We start from the raw sequence: 14,747 nt of genomic DNA, 5'->3' as shown, positions 1-14,747 counted from the left end.
TCCATGAATCAGTATAAAGGTAGAGCTTTGGCCACTTCTCCCTTTCAGCAATGTCCAGAGCTAGCTGAACGGCCTTGAGTTCAGCGAGTTGGCTTGATCCACCTTCTCCTTCGGTAGCTTGTGCAACTTGGCGTGTGGGGCTCCATACGGCTGCTTTCCACTTCCGGTTCATCCCTACAATGCGACAGGAACCGTCAGTGAAAAGAGCGTAGCAGGTCTCCTCTGCTGGTAGTTGGTTGTATGGTGGAGCCTCTTCAGCCCTTGTCACTTGTACCTGCTCCTCATCATCAGTGAGACCAAAGTTTTCACCTTCTGGCCAGTTCGTAATTATCTCCAAATCCCAGGGCGATTCAGGTTTCCAATACGGGCGCGTTGAGTGATGAGGGCAATCCATTTGCTCCATGTGGCGTCAGTGGCATGGTGGGTAGTAGGAACCTTTCCTTTAAACATCCACCCCAGCACCGGTAGTTGGGGTGCCAGGAGGAGTTGTGCTTCTGTGCCAATTACGTCCGAGGCAGCTTGAACTCCTTCAAAGGCAGCCAAGATTTCCTTCTCTGTGGGAGTGTAGTTGGCTTCAGACCCTCTGTAACTTCGGCTCCAGAATCCCAGTGGTCGGCCTCGAGTCTCCCCAGGCACTTTCTGCCAAAGGCTCCAGGACAACCCATGGTTCCCAGCTGCAGAGTAGAACACATTCTTGACCTCTGGTCCCGTCCTGACCGGGCCAAGGGCTACAGCATGAGCGATCTCCTGCTTGATCTGGGTGAAGGCTTGTTGCTGCTCAGGGCCCCAGTGGAACTCATTCTTCTTTCGGGTAACCAGATAAAGAGGGCTCACAATCTGGCTATACTCAGGAATGTGCATTCTTCAGAAACCTATGGCACCCAGGAAAGCTTGTGTTTCCTTTTTGCTGGTTGGTGGGGACATAGCTATGATCTTGTTGATGACCTCAGTGGGAATCTGGCGCCGTCCATCTTGCCATTTCACTCCCAGGAACTGGATTTCTCGGGCAGGTCCCTTGACTTTGCTCTTCTTGATGGCGAAGCCAGCTTCTAGTAGTATCTGGATGATCCTCTCACCTTTCTCAAACACTTCTGCCGCTGTGCTCCCCCACACAATGATGTCATCAATGTATTGCAGGTGTTCTGGAGCCTCACCCTTTTCTAGTGCAGCCTGGATCAGTCCATGGCAGATGGTGGGGCTGTGTTTCCACCCCTGGGGCAGTCAGTTCCAGGTGTACTGCACGCCCCTCCAGGTGAAAGCAAACTGAGGCCTGCATCCTGCTGCCAGAGGAATGGAGAAAAACGCATTAGCAATATCAATGGTGCCATACCACTTTGCTGCCTTGCACTCCAGCTCGTACTGGAGTTCCAGCATATCCGGCACAGCAGCGCTCAGTGGTGGAGTCACTTCATTTAAGCCACGATAGTCCACAGTCAATCTCCATTCTTTGTCAGATTTGCGCACAGGCCAGATGGGGCTGTTGAAGGGTGAGTGGGTTTTGCTGACCACCCCTTGGCTCTCCAGCTCCCGAATCATTTTGTGGATGGGGATCACGGCATCTCGATCCGTCCGATACTGCCGGCGGTGCACTGTCGAGGTCGCAATTGGCACGCGTTGTTCTTCCACCCTTAGGAGTCCTACTGCAGAGGGGTTTTCTGACAGTCCAGGCAAGGCGTTCAATTGCTTAATGTCTTCTGCCTCTACAGCGGCTATTCCAAAAGCCCACCTGAGTCCCTTTGGGTCTTTGTAATATCTGTTCCGGAGGAAGTCTATGCCTAGGATACACGGAGCATCTGGGCCAGTCACTATAGTATGTTTCTTCCAGTCCTTCCCAGTCAGGCTCACCTCAGCTTCCACCAGAGTCAATTGTTGTGATCCCCCTGTCACACCAGCAATGGAAACAGGCTCTGCCCCCACATGTCCCGATGGTATCAGAGTACACTGTGCACCAGTATCAACTAAAGCATCATATTTTTGTGGCTCTGATGTGCCAGGCCATCGGATCCACACTGTCCAGAAGATCCGGTTTTCCCGTGCCTCTCCCTGGCTAGAGACAGGGCCCCTCTAACACTGGTTATCATTCCTTTCCTGGGCATACATACTAGAGGTCCCTTCAAGGGGGTCTGACAGATCGTACCCACAAGCTTGGTCACGGGAGGTTGAGGCTACCTTCACTTTGGTGGACCTCCCCCGGTTAGAGTTTCCCTCCTTGAGTTGACGGACCCGTGCTGCCAGGACAGAAGTGGGTTTCCCATCCCACCTCCCCATGTCTTCCCCATGGTCACGCAGGAAGAACCACAGATTAGCCCTTGGGGTGTACCCTCTCTCTCTAGCTGGGGATTGTTGGGCGCTGATTCTGGGGCCTGTGACTCTCACGGGTGCTGTATTAACCTTCCTTATCTCCTCCCTCATCTCCTCTTTAAACTCCTTAATCACAGCTGAGATATGAGCCTGCATTGGGCCATTAATCATACTCTCATAATTCCTAAGTTTGTTGGCAACAGAGCCCACTGTCTCCCGGTGAGTGTCAGCATTGATTGTTGCAATGAAGGTGGTGTATTGAGATGGCCCCAGATTTGCTAGACTCCACAGCATTTGTCCTGTACACCTGACCTTGTTGGGGTCATTATTGTGTCGTCCATCCCTCCCAAAGAGTACCTCCAATACTGCCACTTCCCTTAGCTGTTGGATCCCTTCCTCGAGGGTCTTCCAGCACATTCTATGATGGTGTTCCTGCATTCTCTCTCTGTGGACAAACCTCTCCCTGACACTCATTAAGAGCCGCTCCCAGAGAGAAAGGGACCCTGGTTCCCTTACAAAAACCTGATTTATACCCGAGTCCTGGGTCAAGGGTCCCAAGTTCCTTGCCTCACCACCGTCCAGCTGCACGCCTGTACCCATAAGATCCCAAACCCGGAGTAGCCAGGTAGCATAAGCCTCACGCCCTCGTCGCACAATGTCTTTATGCAGATTACGAAGACTTTCGTACGTCAGGGACTCGGTGATGATAGCAATCTCTGGCTCCCCTGTGGGTTGTGAGGTTCCTCCAATCCTGTCCCTATCTGCAGGGTGCTCTGGTTTCACCTTAGACTTCCTTGTTTCTACCGGGGCCACTGCTGCTGACCGTGACTGCCCTTGTGGTTCAGCTGGAACCTGGACAGTTGTAACATCTGTGGGTTCCACAGCTGTACTATTAGACTGTCCCTCCTCAAGGCAAAGGGCCGGTTTCTCACCAGCTGGGGAAATGCACTCCTTCAGCATCTCTCGTATCTCCTTAACCAGAACCCTCACCCAATCTGGGCGGTTCATTTCTGAGGTGGGCTGTGGGGCAGGGTCAGGCTCTGGAGCAGCAGCATCTCGAGTCTGTGGTGTAGGTGTGAGGGTAGTTATCCAGGTCATTCTTCCCTTATCTCTGAATGCTAAATATAACAGGACTATCAGCAACACCACCCATTGTATGGTATCATTAGCACTTAGAAAGGATCTTAACCCTTTGAGAACTGGTGGAGCAGACCCAAAAAGATGGTTAAAAGGTTGGGAGAAAGTTTGCCCAGGCGCTATTTCCTCGCAGTAGGTACCGTTATTAAAGTAACCCCAAAAACATACAGTTAACGTGTGATAGCTATGAATCCATGTACCTGCCTTCCAGAGGAAATTAAAGATCCATGAATTCCTCACCCAATTAACCCAGAAGCCAAACTTGATAACAGACACCATAGCCTTAGTTATAGGACCCTTTTTTAGATAAGGGTCTGCAAATGGGAAAAGTATAGCTACCATCACATGCCACCCAAACCAAGGTCAACTAGACCACATGGTGATGCTGAAGATGTTTTTACACGCAACAAAAAAACAAATTACTTAAGAACTGTTAATTCTTTTTCCCTCTCAATGCCCTCGATCGTTGGGCGCCAAAATCTGTCTAGGTTCGACAAGACAGGAGTCTGTGAAGGAGAGCTAAAGCCTCCTGTGCAATGGAGAAGGTAAACGCCCTCCCTCAGAATTACTAGGAGTTTTAAATCAAAAGGCTCTCAGGCAAAGATATGGGAATGGGAGTAACAATTCTTTACTAGGAGAAAACTAGACAACAATTTAAAAAGGCAAATGCAATCGGTACAAACAAAACCAGTGAAAAAAGTCCAGAACCTGAGGATTCGGGGTGCCAGTATCAGGTTTGCTGGGACAATTGCTCCCCTTGCAGTGATTGATGAATTGCAGCTGCAGTGGTGATCTTTAGAAGGGCATAGTTTTCCTCTGAAGATCTGGTGGCAGTGGGGCCGGTCTTCCTCTGCGCCGGGGTTGCCTCCGAGCTCTGCCGCCGTCGCCTCAGCACGCTCCGGCTGCGAGATCCCGTGAAGAGAGCTGCTTCTCTGGCAATCCCCCAAAGTAAAGAGCTGCCCTGTCCCCAAAAAGGTACCCCCTTATATCCAATAAAAGAGTGCTTGGCTTCCCCCTCTGGGTGGAACATCTCACAATAGGATGGTGTTACGTTACCAGCCCTGCATTGAATCAGTCAATGGCCCACTAACAAACCATTACCTCTTAGGAGCAAAACCGGTTCTTGGAAAAGATAACAAACCTGCCCAACAGGTTTGCCTTCAACAGATGGCAAATAGAATACAAGCTTATCTTACAACCCAGGACAAGGTGCAGGAGCTGGAGAAGTGTTTGCATCTGTCCTCTTCCCCTCACTCAATTTCTTCACATTGCATCTCTTCCTGCGAGACATCTGTGTTCTCCTTCTGCATTTGTTCCTGCAATTCTTCTTTTTAGTAAGGACCACAGAGTCACGGAGCCCCCAGAGTCACTGGCGATGGAAAAGACCTCCGCCTTCAGCGCGTCCATCCTGTGCCCGATCCCCACCTTGGCGGCCAGGCCAGAGCTCTCAGTGCCACCTCCAGCCGCTTCCTTGGACCCCTCCTGGCCCGGCAAGTCCACCACCTCCTTGGGCAGCCCCTTCCGAGGCCTGACCACCCTTTCCATGAGGAAGTTGCCCGTGTGCCCCAAGACGAGCTGGTGAGGAAGCAGAGCCACTGAGCAGGAAGCTTTGCCTGGGACTCGGGGAAAACACACCATTTACAGCTCTGGAAGAAGGGCAGCACCACAGGAGGATGGCAGGGATGTCATTGGGGCACGCAGGGAGAAAGGTAGAAAAGTAAAGGCCCAGCTGGAACTGAATTTGGCCAATTCCATGAAGGAGAACAGAAACTGCTTTTACAAAGACATCGGCAACACCGGGAGGAACAAGGACAAACTTGGTTTTTATTGAATGCAGGTAGGACATTGCCACAACAGATGAGGAAAACCCTCATCCCTGATGCCTCCTCTTGGGGTCCAGAGATTGTGGCCACTCGCAGCACCTTTCTCTGCAGAGAGGGATAAATGTACTGGCTCTTGGGATGCACTGCAATCACTGGGCACAGGTACCTTATCCTGGGGAGACGGCATTCCCTCACTCTTGCTGCTTCTCTGGGGCACTTCTCACTCAAGTAACAGCAAAGACATAACAGGAAAAGCACCCAGGGAAAGCCTCAGCAATTCCTTTGTTTGCACAGGAGGTGGAGGTGAATGGTTTGTGTCCCAGTTGCTGTGTCACCTTCTTAAATTCTTTTCCCCATCACCTGAATTCTTTGTATTATAAGTTTTTCCTGAAATTCTTCTTCTTTATTAGGGGCATTCATCTGGTATTGAGGCACAGGAGGACTCATCCTGAGAAGGACACATGCAGCAATCCTTGCAGCTCTCCTACCTTGTCTGTGAGTTCCTGGAGTTCCTTGCCCCTCCTCAAGGCCATGTGTCTGGACACATTCTCTTGCAGAGGACACCAGGCCATGCCATCAGAAGTTCCCTGGGTCTCTTGCCTGTCACTGAACACCTTTAGAAGCAGCCCAATCTTTGAGACCATCATGGCACAGGCCTGCTTGAGCTGGGGCAGGCTGCAGTCCTTCCTTAGAGCTCGCTCCACGTGGGCCATGAACATCTGTAGGCTTTCGTCCGGCACCAGCAAGTGCAGGAGACGATCAACCATGGTTTCCAAGAGTTTTCCTGGAACTGCCGCAAGGTCTGGACTTTGGGGGCTCCAAGGTTTATTGAGGAGCATGTAGTCTTCCTCCTCTGTGGTGTCAGGGATGATCAGGAGGTGCCTGTCTAGAGAGAAATGCTCCTCTTTAGCCGTAGCTCCTCCTCTGCTGCTCGCAGCGGGGCGACTCTGAACCAACGGGTCAGAGAGAAAATCCAGGTTCCTGTTTAGACCCTGCTCAACTCTGAGCTCTTCCTCTGCTTTCACAGGTCTCAACACCTGGTAGAAAAGCTGATTATGTCCAACCTAATGCTGGCTGTCCTGCTTCTTTGGCTGTTTGCGAGAATTGACATAGTTCTACCTTAGAGCTTGAACTTCCTCCTTATGTCTGTGTATGTCATGAGTGGGGTTCAATCCACCAACTCCATCCCAGAGCTTCAGTGATTGTCACTTCAAATGTGAATCCTGCTTCTGGCACCAGGTACACAAGCACAACCCTGCACAACTGTATGCAGCACCACAGAAATGGGCACAGCCCAGCAAACACATGGACACTTCCAGGACCTTCTGGCTATACAAAATCAGCATTTATTGGGAAAGCATTCCCAGCTGGGAACAGACTCAACAGCTGCACATGGGGCTGTGCAGGGGGACCCTGTCATGTGTGCAGGGTGCCTCCAGGATGTCATGGCCCCAGAAAGGCTGTGGCTTCAGAGGTTGGGCTGCAGTGAGTGCTTGGGACACCCGGGCCTTCCTGGATCCTCCCTGTCCCAGTCCCCAGGGGACTTTGGGGTGTCCTAAGCATGGCACCCACCAGCAGCATCTTCCTCTACAGAGAGTGGTCATGGAGTCAGCAGTTGAGATCTTGGGGTGCTGGATGCAGGGCAGGGCCCAGGCAGGAGCATCTTGTCTTTGAGTAGCAGCATTTCCTTAGGCTTCTTCCATCTGGAATGACAACAAGGAAACAACATCTGAGGAAATAAAGGCAAGAAAATACTTGAAGAGACAGCAGTAAGGAAATAGCCACCAAGTCAAGAACTAGGATCCAAGGAAGTACATAAGAAAATAGCATCCAAGGAAAGTTTTAGCGGTTCTTGCATCAGGAGTCAGAGAACAAGTGCTGCCATCTTACTTTCATGTTGTCCCACATCTTGAAAATATTCTCTCCCTCACTTAAGTTCTTCACATTCTGTCTCTTCCTGCGAGACATCTGTGTTCTCTTTCTGCATTTGTTTCTTCAATTCTTCTTCTTCTTTGTCAAGGATGTCCATGATGTATTGAACCAAAAGCAATTCAGCTTCGCTGAGTTCAGGCAAGTCCTGGAAATTGTCATGGAAGGGAAGGATTTGGAGAGGTGAGGAAGAGCTGGAGGTGCAGGCAGAGGAACAGAACAAGCATCTGCTCCCTGCCCTTACCTGCTCTACACCCTCTGCATCCCTGTATTTGTTCTTCCTCCATCTCTGTTGCAGTTTTACAGACAACCTGAAAACCAAAGAAAATAAGAAGGGAGGTTTGGCCAGGGCAGGCTGCAGCAGGTGCAGCACACCTCCCTGCTTGGGGACATTTCAGCTGAGCCCAAGGAAGAAGGGGGCTCCAGAAAGGACATCCCTGGCTGGCCCAGCATGTGCACCCAATCTGGGGGAGCATCACTGGTGCATACAGGGCTGGTTGGGCTGGGAGCCCCTGGCCATGCCCAGCGCTGTCGCTCAGGAGCCGCTTTCCCGGGGCTCCCCCAAATGCGACGTCTTGGAAACACAGCCGGGGGAGTCCCGGGCAGCGGCACCTGCGCGGCTGCGGGGCTCCAGGAGGAGTTGCTCTGCGCAGGAAAGACTCTTGGTGGCACAGCAGTGGCATGGGCAGGGAGCACTTACCTTCTCAGCCACAATTTCCTTCTGAGTAGCTGCTGGCAAACAGGTGCAGCACATCGGGAACACACCTTGGAAAGGAGACAGACTTTTAACACCAAAGTTTTCTTGTCATACTCTACAGAATGTGGGAGACCAAAAGATCCTTCATCCAACCCAGCCTTTTCTACACACGTGCATGTCTGTGACAGCAACAATGATTTTAAAAAGACCCTGTCCTTACTTCCTAATTTCCTGTTCCTCTCTGCAGGAACTCCAAGAGCTGTTCTAAACTCCCAGAGCTCCCAATCTCATTGCTGTGGCTGAAGGCAGGAGAGCAAAGCAGAGCTGAGGAGAGCTGGGAGAGAAGGCAGGAAAAGCTTCCCCCAAGCAGGCTGGGCCCTGCTGAGCTGGGTGCTGTGGATGCTGCCACAAGTTCCAGGCTTGGAAAAACATCTCCTGTGCTACCCAGCAATACAGGGGCATCTGGGCACTGCAGCTACAAGACAGACAGCTGTGTGTCAAACAAGATATTGACTTACGTGGAAGATACCCCTGAGTATCAGTAAAATGACTGCGATGACAGACAGCAATACAATGAACGTGATCGTCTCATCCATGGTCTCTGGCTTTGGCTGTGAGAAAAGGAAGGAAGATCATGGTGGGGAGCAAGAGAATTAGTCCTGCGATTCTTCCTTGCCCAGAAGGACACATGCAGCAGTGCCTGCAGCTCTCCTACCTTCTCTGTGGTCTCTTGATCCTCCTCCAGAGCTGTGCGCCTGTAGATGTTCTCTTGCAGACGACACTGACCCATGACATCAGAGGCTCCCTGGTTCTCTTGCCTCAGACTGAGCACCTTTAGAAGCAGGCCGATCTCTGAGACCATCTTGGCACAAGCCTGCTTGAGCTGGGGCAGGCTGCAGTCCATCCTTAGAGCTCGCTCCATGTGGGCCATGAACATCTGTAGACTTTTGTCCGGCACCAGCAAGCGCAGGAGATGATCAACCATGGTTTCCAAGAGTTCTCCTGGAACTGCCGCAAGGTCTGGACTCTGGGGGCTCCAAGGTTTGTTGGGGAACCTGAATCCTTCTACCTGTTGCTTCCAGAGTGTGTCTGTGGTGTCGGAGGTGATCAGGAGGTGCCCGTCTTTAGAGGAATGCTCCTCTTCAGCCGTGGCTCCTCCTCTGCTGCTCGCAGCGGGGCGGCTCTGAACCAACGGGTAAGAGAGAAAATCCAGGTTCTTGTTTAGACGCTGTTCATCTTTGCTGGCGGTGGCTCTGGGCTCTTCCTCTGCTGTCACAGGGCTCAACACTTGGTAGAAAAGCTGATTATGTCCAACCCAATACTGGCTGTCCCGCTCCTTTGGCTGTTTGTGAGAATTGACATACTTCTGCCTTGGAGCTGGATCTTTGTCCTTATCTCTGTGGTGTCCAAAAATGGAGTCATCATCAATAGGATTTAACCCACCAGCTACATCCCAGGGGTTTATGGCTTGCCGTTTCAAATGTGACTTCTGCTGCTTGTGATCCCAGCTTGAGGGTGCCTTTTCCACCACATGCTTCAGCCAGGCAGGCTGGGGCTGGTGTGGGACAATGCTTTCCACAGTCTTGATGCTTTCAGCCTTGTGCACCTTCTTCTTGAGCTTAGCCCTCAGGTCATCAGCACTTCTTTGGCCTTCGTGCCCCAAGAGACGCTGAGGGGGATATGAATTTGGTCTGGAACTGTCCAGGCTGCTGACATCGCCCTCCATGCTCAGGGCCAGGGCAACCACAAGTGTCACCGTTCCATCATCTCCCAGTGAAGGCTCCTTGGGCTTGAGGCTCAACATTGGGCTGCTGTTCAGCTCTCTGCCTTGTTCCATGTCCATTGTTTCTTCCCGTGCCTGTAGCGCAGTTGTGTGAGCTAGAGAACACCGAGAGGGCAGATCAGCGGCTGGGCACAAGCACAGGCTCAGAGGCTACCTGGAGCAACGGGAGCTGATCTCAAGGCCAGGGAGTGCAAAAGCAGAGTGGGGGGAAGTGTTGTGGAGAGGACAAGAGCCCTTTGATCCATCCCATTTTCCCCTTGGGGCAGAGCAGAGAGCTGGTTCTTTCCTGGTGTCTCCTGGGGTTCTGTTTGGACGGGAAGGAAACATCCCTGGGGAATGGGTTGGTTGTCACAGAGCTTCCCACAGCTCCAGAAGAGCAGGCTTGGGTTGCTCTGCAGGAGCCAGTGAAGAGCCAGAGAGCCCAGAGGAAAGATCAGCACTGCAACAGGGGCACAGACTGGCAGGGGAAGAAAGCCCAGGGACTCCTTTGCTCCGGGGCCCTTCCCAAGAGCAGCAGCTCAAGGAAAAACTTCCTCAGGGGCACCAGAGCTCTGGAACTGTGCTATGGGCTGAGCCAGGGAGAGAAGTGAGCTCCCTGGGGACCTTGGAAACCTGGCTGTCTCTGTTTGCCTGGCCCGGCTGTGGACAGGATGTTCTGTGCCCTGTGCCCAGCTAGAGCAGGACGGAGCTTTGCTCCCCGTGCACAGGCCAAGGCGGGGATGACAGTGCTTGGTGTTCAGGCTGCGGAGCGCATCACGGGCCCTGCCCTTTGTCCTGCAGTGGCCGGTGGCGTGGCAGAGAAAGCAGGCTGTTAGGGGGATGAGCAGATCTCCTTATGGGCAGACATTGCCTTCCAGCACCAGGGAAGGGCGCAGGGCATTCCTGCTTTCCTTGCCTGGGGGGCATGGTGTGGATAGGGAAGTCCTAGGTTTGGTGGGCCCCGTGAGCTCTTCTTTCTCCAGGCAGTATGTGACACACAAGACGTGTACAATCACCAGGAACTTCCCATGCCAAGGTGTTTTGTCCAAGACCTGTACTCCAAGGGGAGATCAGGACCCCCCTGCAGCACAGGGCAGTGCTGCAGCATCTCCCCAGGCTCAGGTGAAATGGCACTTTGAGCTCCCCCAGCCCTTCCGGACACCAACCGCACTGCGGGGCGCTGGTGCTGCACAGCTTCTGGCACAGGAACTGGATGGTCCTGCAGCGGCTCTCGGTCCGGGGACGCTCCTGGCACAGGCAGCAGGCCGCCTCCTTGGGCACATGGCTAAAGACAAGAGGGGATATTGCAGGAACACCTGGCCACCCAGTCCATGGCTCCATCAGAGCCCAACTCAGGGAACGCACGGATACCACGCATGGGGGTTGTGCTTCACTGTGTGCCACAGCTCTGGGAAAGGCCCCTGACTCCCCATGCAAAACTTTGAAAAGGGGATTTTAACCTGGAAAGTAGAAGTGCTCCCAAAATACCACGTGACACAGAAATGCACCCGCCTGAAGTTCAAACTCCCCTGTGAGAAACCTGCAGCAAGTCACCCGAAAGGTGAAATTCTGCCTCTGAGCTGGTGAGTTTTGGCACGTTCCCAGAAGGAACAGCAAGTCTGGAGCTTACTGGGCTTGTTCTGGTTTTGTGGCACACAGATTGCTTTCCCAAGTAGAGCCCTTGTCCCAGCACTCGGGGCCTGCTGGTGGCTGGGGCTCAGTGGCACACACTCACAGGGTTTCCAAGCTCACTGTGGACTGCAGCAGCAGCAGCAGCGTCTGTGGGGTCACTTGGGTGGCACTCAGGTCTCTGCAAGCATTGGAAAGAGCTCATGAAATTTGGCGGTGACACTGCCAGAACTCTGCTCTGAGAGCAGAGGGCCCAGGGCCCTGATGATGGTGGTGCTGCTGGCAGAGGCATCCACTTGTGCCTGCTCCAAGAGAAGCCATTCTGGAGCCCAGCTTCCCTCTGCCTCACCCTGCTCTAAGCCAGCCGGTCGGAATCAGGAGGGCAATCCTGCAGCTCTCGTGGCAGACAGATGCCACCGGAAAGGATTGCCCCTCTCCCGACTCTCCTGCTGTTCTCCCCTGAGGGCACCTGAGTCCCTGAAGGAGGCAGGAGCCTGGAGCTGCTGGCACGAGTGCAGTTAATTCCCAGAGCCCTGCGGCCTCTCCACCTGGCCCCAGACCTGGATGGGCCCTCATCCCTGAAAGTTTGTGTCCCAGTTCCTGGGTTGCTTTGCAGCTGGGGACACACCAGCACAGCTTGGCCTTTGCCTTGCTCTGCTGGAGCCGGGCTACTTGTGTCTCCAGCAGACTCGGGCTGCGCAAGGGGGAGATTTGCTGAGGCACTTGCACTGCTTTCCTGAGAACGGGGCACTCGAGAGAGACACAGGTCTTTTTGGATCTGCTCCAGGTGAGCCAATACTTACAGAGAGCTCACAGAGGGCAGCTTTAAGAAGGCAGCGTCATCAATGACAGCCAGCGGGTTGTGGCTGAGGATCCTGAGAAACAACAGAGCTCTGTCAGGCGAGGATGGCGAGGATGTGAGCTGCGTGTGCCGGGCTCGTGGGGACGGCCTGGCCGCTTTCAAGGAAGCCTTGCAGGAGGTGAGCAGGGCAGGGGAAAGGGCCATTGCAGCTGCACACTCCTGGTGCTCCCTGGCTGACATCCACGCTCAGAATCAGGACTTTCCATGGGGCAAGTCTGCTTTTGCCCACAGACCCGGCAGAGGCCCTGCAGAGACTCGCCCTGACGGGCCTTTAGGCCTGCTGCCACTTACAGCTCCTGGAGGAACTGCATCCCATGCCAGGCCTGGAAAGTGCCGCTGCGGATCCGTGTGAGGCCATTCCCGGAGAGGTTTCTGGGGAAAGAGGAGGTCACACACAGGAATCGGGCCTGCCCTACAGAAAGAGGGGGCAAAGCGGGATCTCTTTGCAGGAAAGGTGCAAATGCAAGGTGGAAGCGGGAGGAAACTGCTGCTTTCTCAGTGTTTGTAGCCTGCCCAGGAGAGGAAGCAAAGGGCACGCGTGCTGAACTCTCTTTCTGTTCCACGATGCAGCCGAGGCTGCGAGAACTGGCTGCTCTGATGGCTGCGTGTGGACAAGCCCCCTGGGCTCTGTCCTCTGGCGTGGCCTTCCAGCCATCGGCATTGACCTCTGCAGCTCAGCTGGGCTCTGGGCAGGGCAGATTTAGGGACTGTGGGGAAAAGAACAGGAGCATTTTCCTGCACAGGAAGGGTGCCCAGTGCAAAGGCTGAGCTGAAGAGACTAGAAAGAAACTTGATCACTCACAGAAACTTCAGGAAAGGCAGTGGCTCAAAAGCCCGTTCCTCAATGGACAGGATCTCGTTGCAGGACAAATCCCTGTTCCAGTTAGAACAACAAATGTCACTTCCATTTGCCCTGTCGCTTTTACTTGCCTCTGCAGCCCACATCCCAGGAGGGACAAAGGGCACGTGCCCGCGGCCTGAGCAGCAGGGCCCCAGCGAGCCCCCCGCTGCCGTGGGCAGGGCACGGTGCTTACAGGTGCTTCAGCAGGAACAGCCCTTCCAGGGAATGTCTCTTCACAGCCCGCAGCTCATTGTCCCTGAGCACTCTGCAAGGAGACACAGGGACATTGTGGCAGCGGCCACTGGCCAGCAGCAAATGAGATCGTCCTGGGAAAATCTCCTGTTTCAGCAGCGCGACTGAAGCATCGCTCTGGGTCACTGCAGGGATCGTCCCCACTCCTGGCCAGAGCAGGCCCTTGCTCCTGGCCGGCTGAAGCTGACCACAGCTTGATCCCAGGGCAGACAGACACGGGGATGGTGCCCTAGGGGGGATGGTGCCCTGGGCTGCAGCAATTCTTGCCCTGCTGGGAAGCTGTGGTGATTCACACCCCTCCTTGCAGAGCAGCCTAGCTTTGAATTCCAAGGGAAATGGGTGGTGTGGGGGCTGCTGCTCCAGCCCTGGAACAAAGGATGCAAAATCCCCAAACTCCTGCCATTTGAAATGCTGCAGGGCACTTACAAGGTCTCAGTCCATGGGTAGTCCTTCCAGGCTTGCTTTCCAACAGCAGCAATGGAGTTCCCAGTGAAATCTCTGCAAAGAGACAAAAGACCCGGTCCCCCCTCAGGAAAACCCATTTCCCTGCCATTCGCCTGCTGAGCTGGAAGCGGGCTTTGCCTGGAGAAGGCACAGTGTGCCCAGCCTGGCTTCACCCTCATGCCGAGCTCAGGCCCCCCCATCTCTGGCCAGGGAGTGCCCCGGCTGTCCCGGGTGGGCTTTATAGACACAGGGAGCTGAGGAGGGGCAGCCGCAGGGCTCGGTGGGGCCGCGGGACTCACAGCATAGTCAGGGCTCGGCGGCGGCTGGCCGGGGGCACGGTGGCCAGGCCGGCGTGGCCGCAGTTCAGCTGCCCACGGCCTGGGCAGCGGCACGGCTCTGGGCAGAGCTTCTTGGCCGCTCCCGGCGAGGGGGCTACTGCCAGCAGCAGGGCCAGCAGGAGCAGAGCGCGCACGAGACGCATCACCAGGTCTATGGCGAGGCAGGACTGGCTGCAGTCACCTGGGATGCAGGCCTGAGCTGGAGCCGTGGCAGTTCCTGTGTCACAGTGGTGCTGTCGATGTCACAGTGCTCCTTCTCATGTCACTGTAGCATTGCTTGTGTCACCGTGGTGGTGCTTCAGAGCTCGCAGCAAACGGCAGTTCAGGCCATGATGTCACCAAATGACTCTGTCTCAGAGCCGTCAATCTGCGGAATCATGGAACGCATTGGCTTGGAAGGGGCCTTGAGCTCCATCCAGTGCCACCACTGCCATGGCAGGGAAACCTCCCGCTGGCCCAGGCTGCTCCAAGCCCCCTCCAACCTGGCCTTGGGCACTTCCAGGCCTCCAGGGGCACCACAGCTGCTCTGGGCACCCTGTGCCAGGGACTCCCTGCCCTCACGGGGAAGAATTTCTCCTGAACACACGATCTAAGCCTGCTCTGGGGCACTGTGGAGCCATTCCCACTTGCATTGGCTTTGTGTGGCCAGGTGTTGGCATGGGTTTGGGGCTGCAGGTGCTGTTGAAATTTCTTTTGCTTCTCATTATCCTGCTCTGATTTTCTTGGCAATAA

This window comes from Lonchura striata, chromosome 27 (assembly GCF_050655825.1).
Source record: "Lonchura striata isolate lonStrDom1 chromosome 27, ASM5065582v1, whole genome shotgun sequence".
NCBI classification, from domain to species: domain Eukaryota; kingdom Metazoa; phylum Chordata; class Aves; order Passeriformes; family Estrildidae; genus Lonchura; species Lonchura striata.
Note: the sequence above shows the minus strand (reverse complement) of the source record.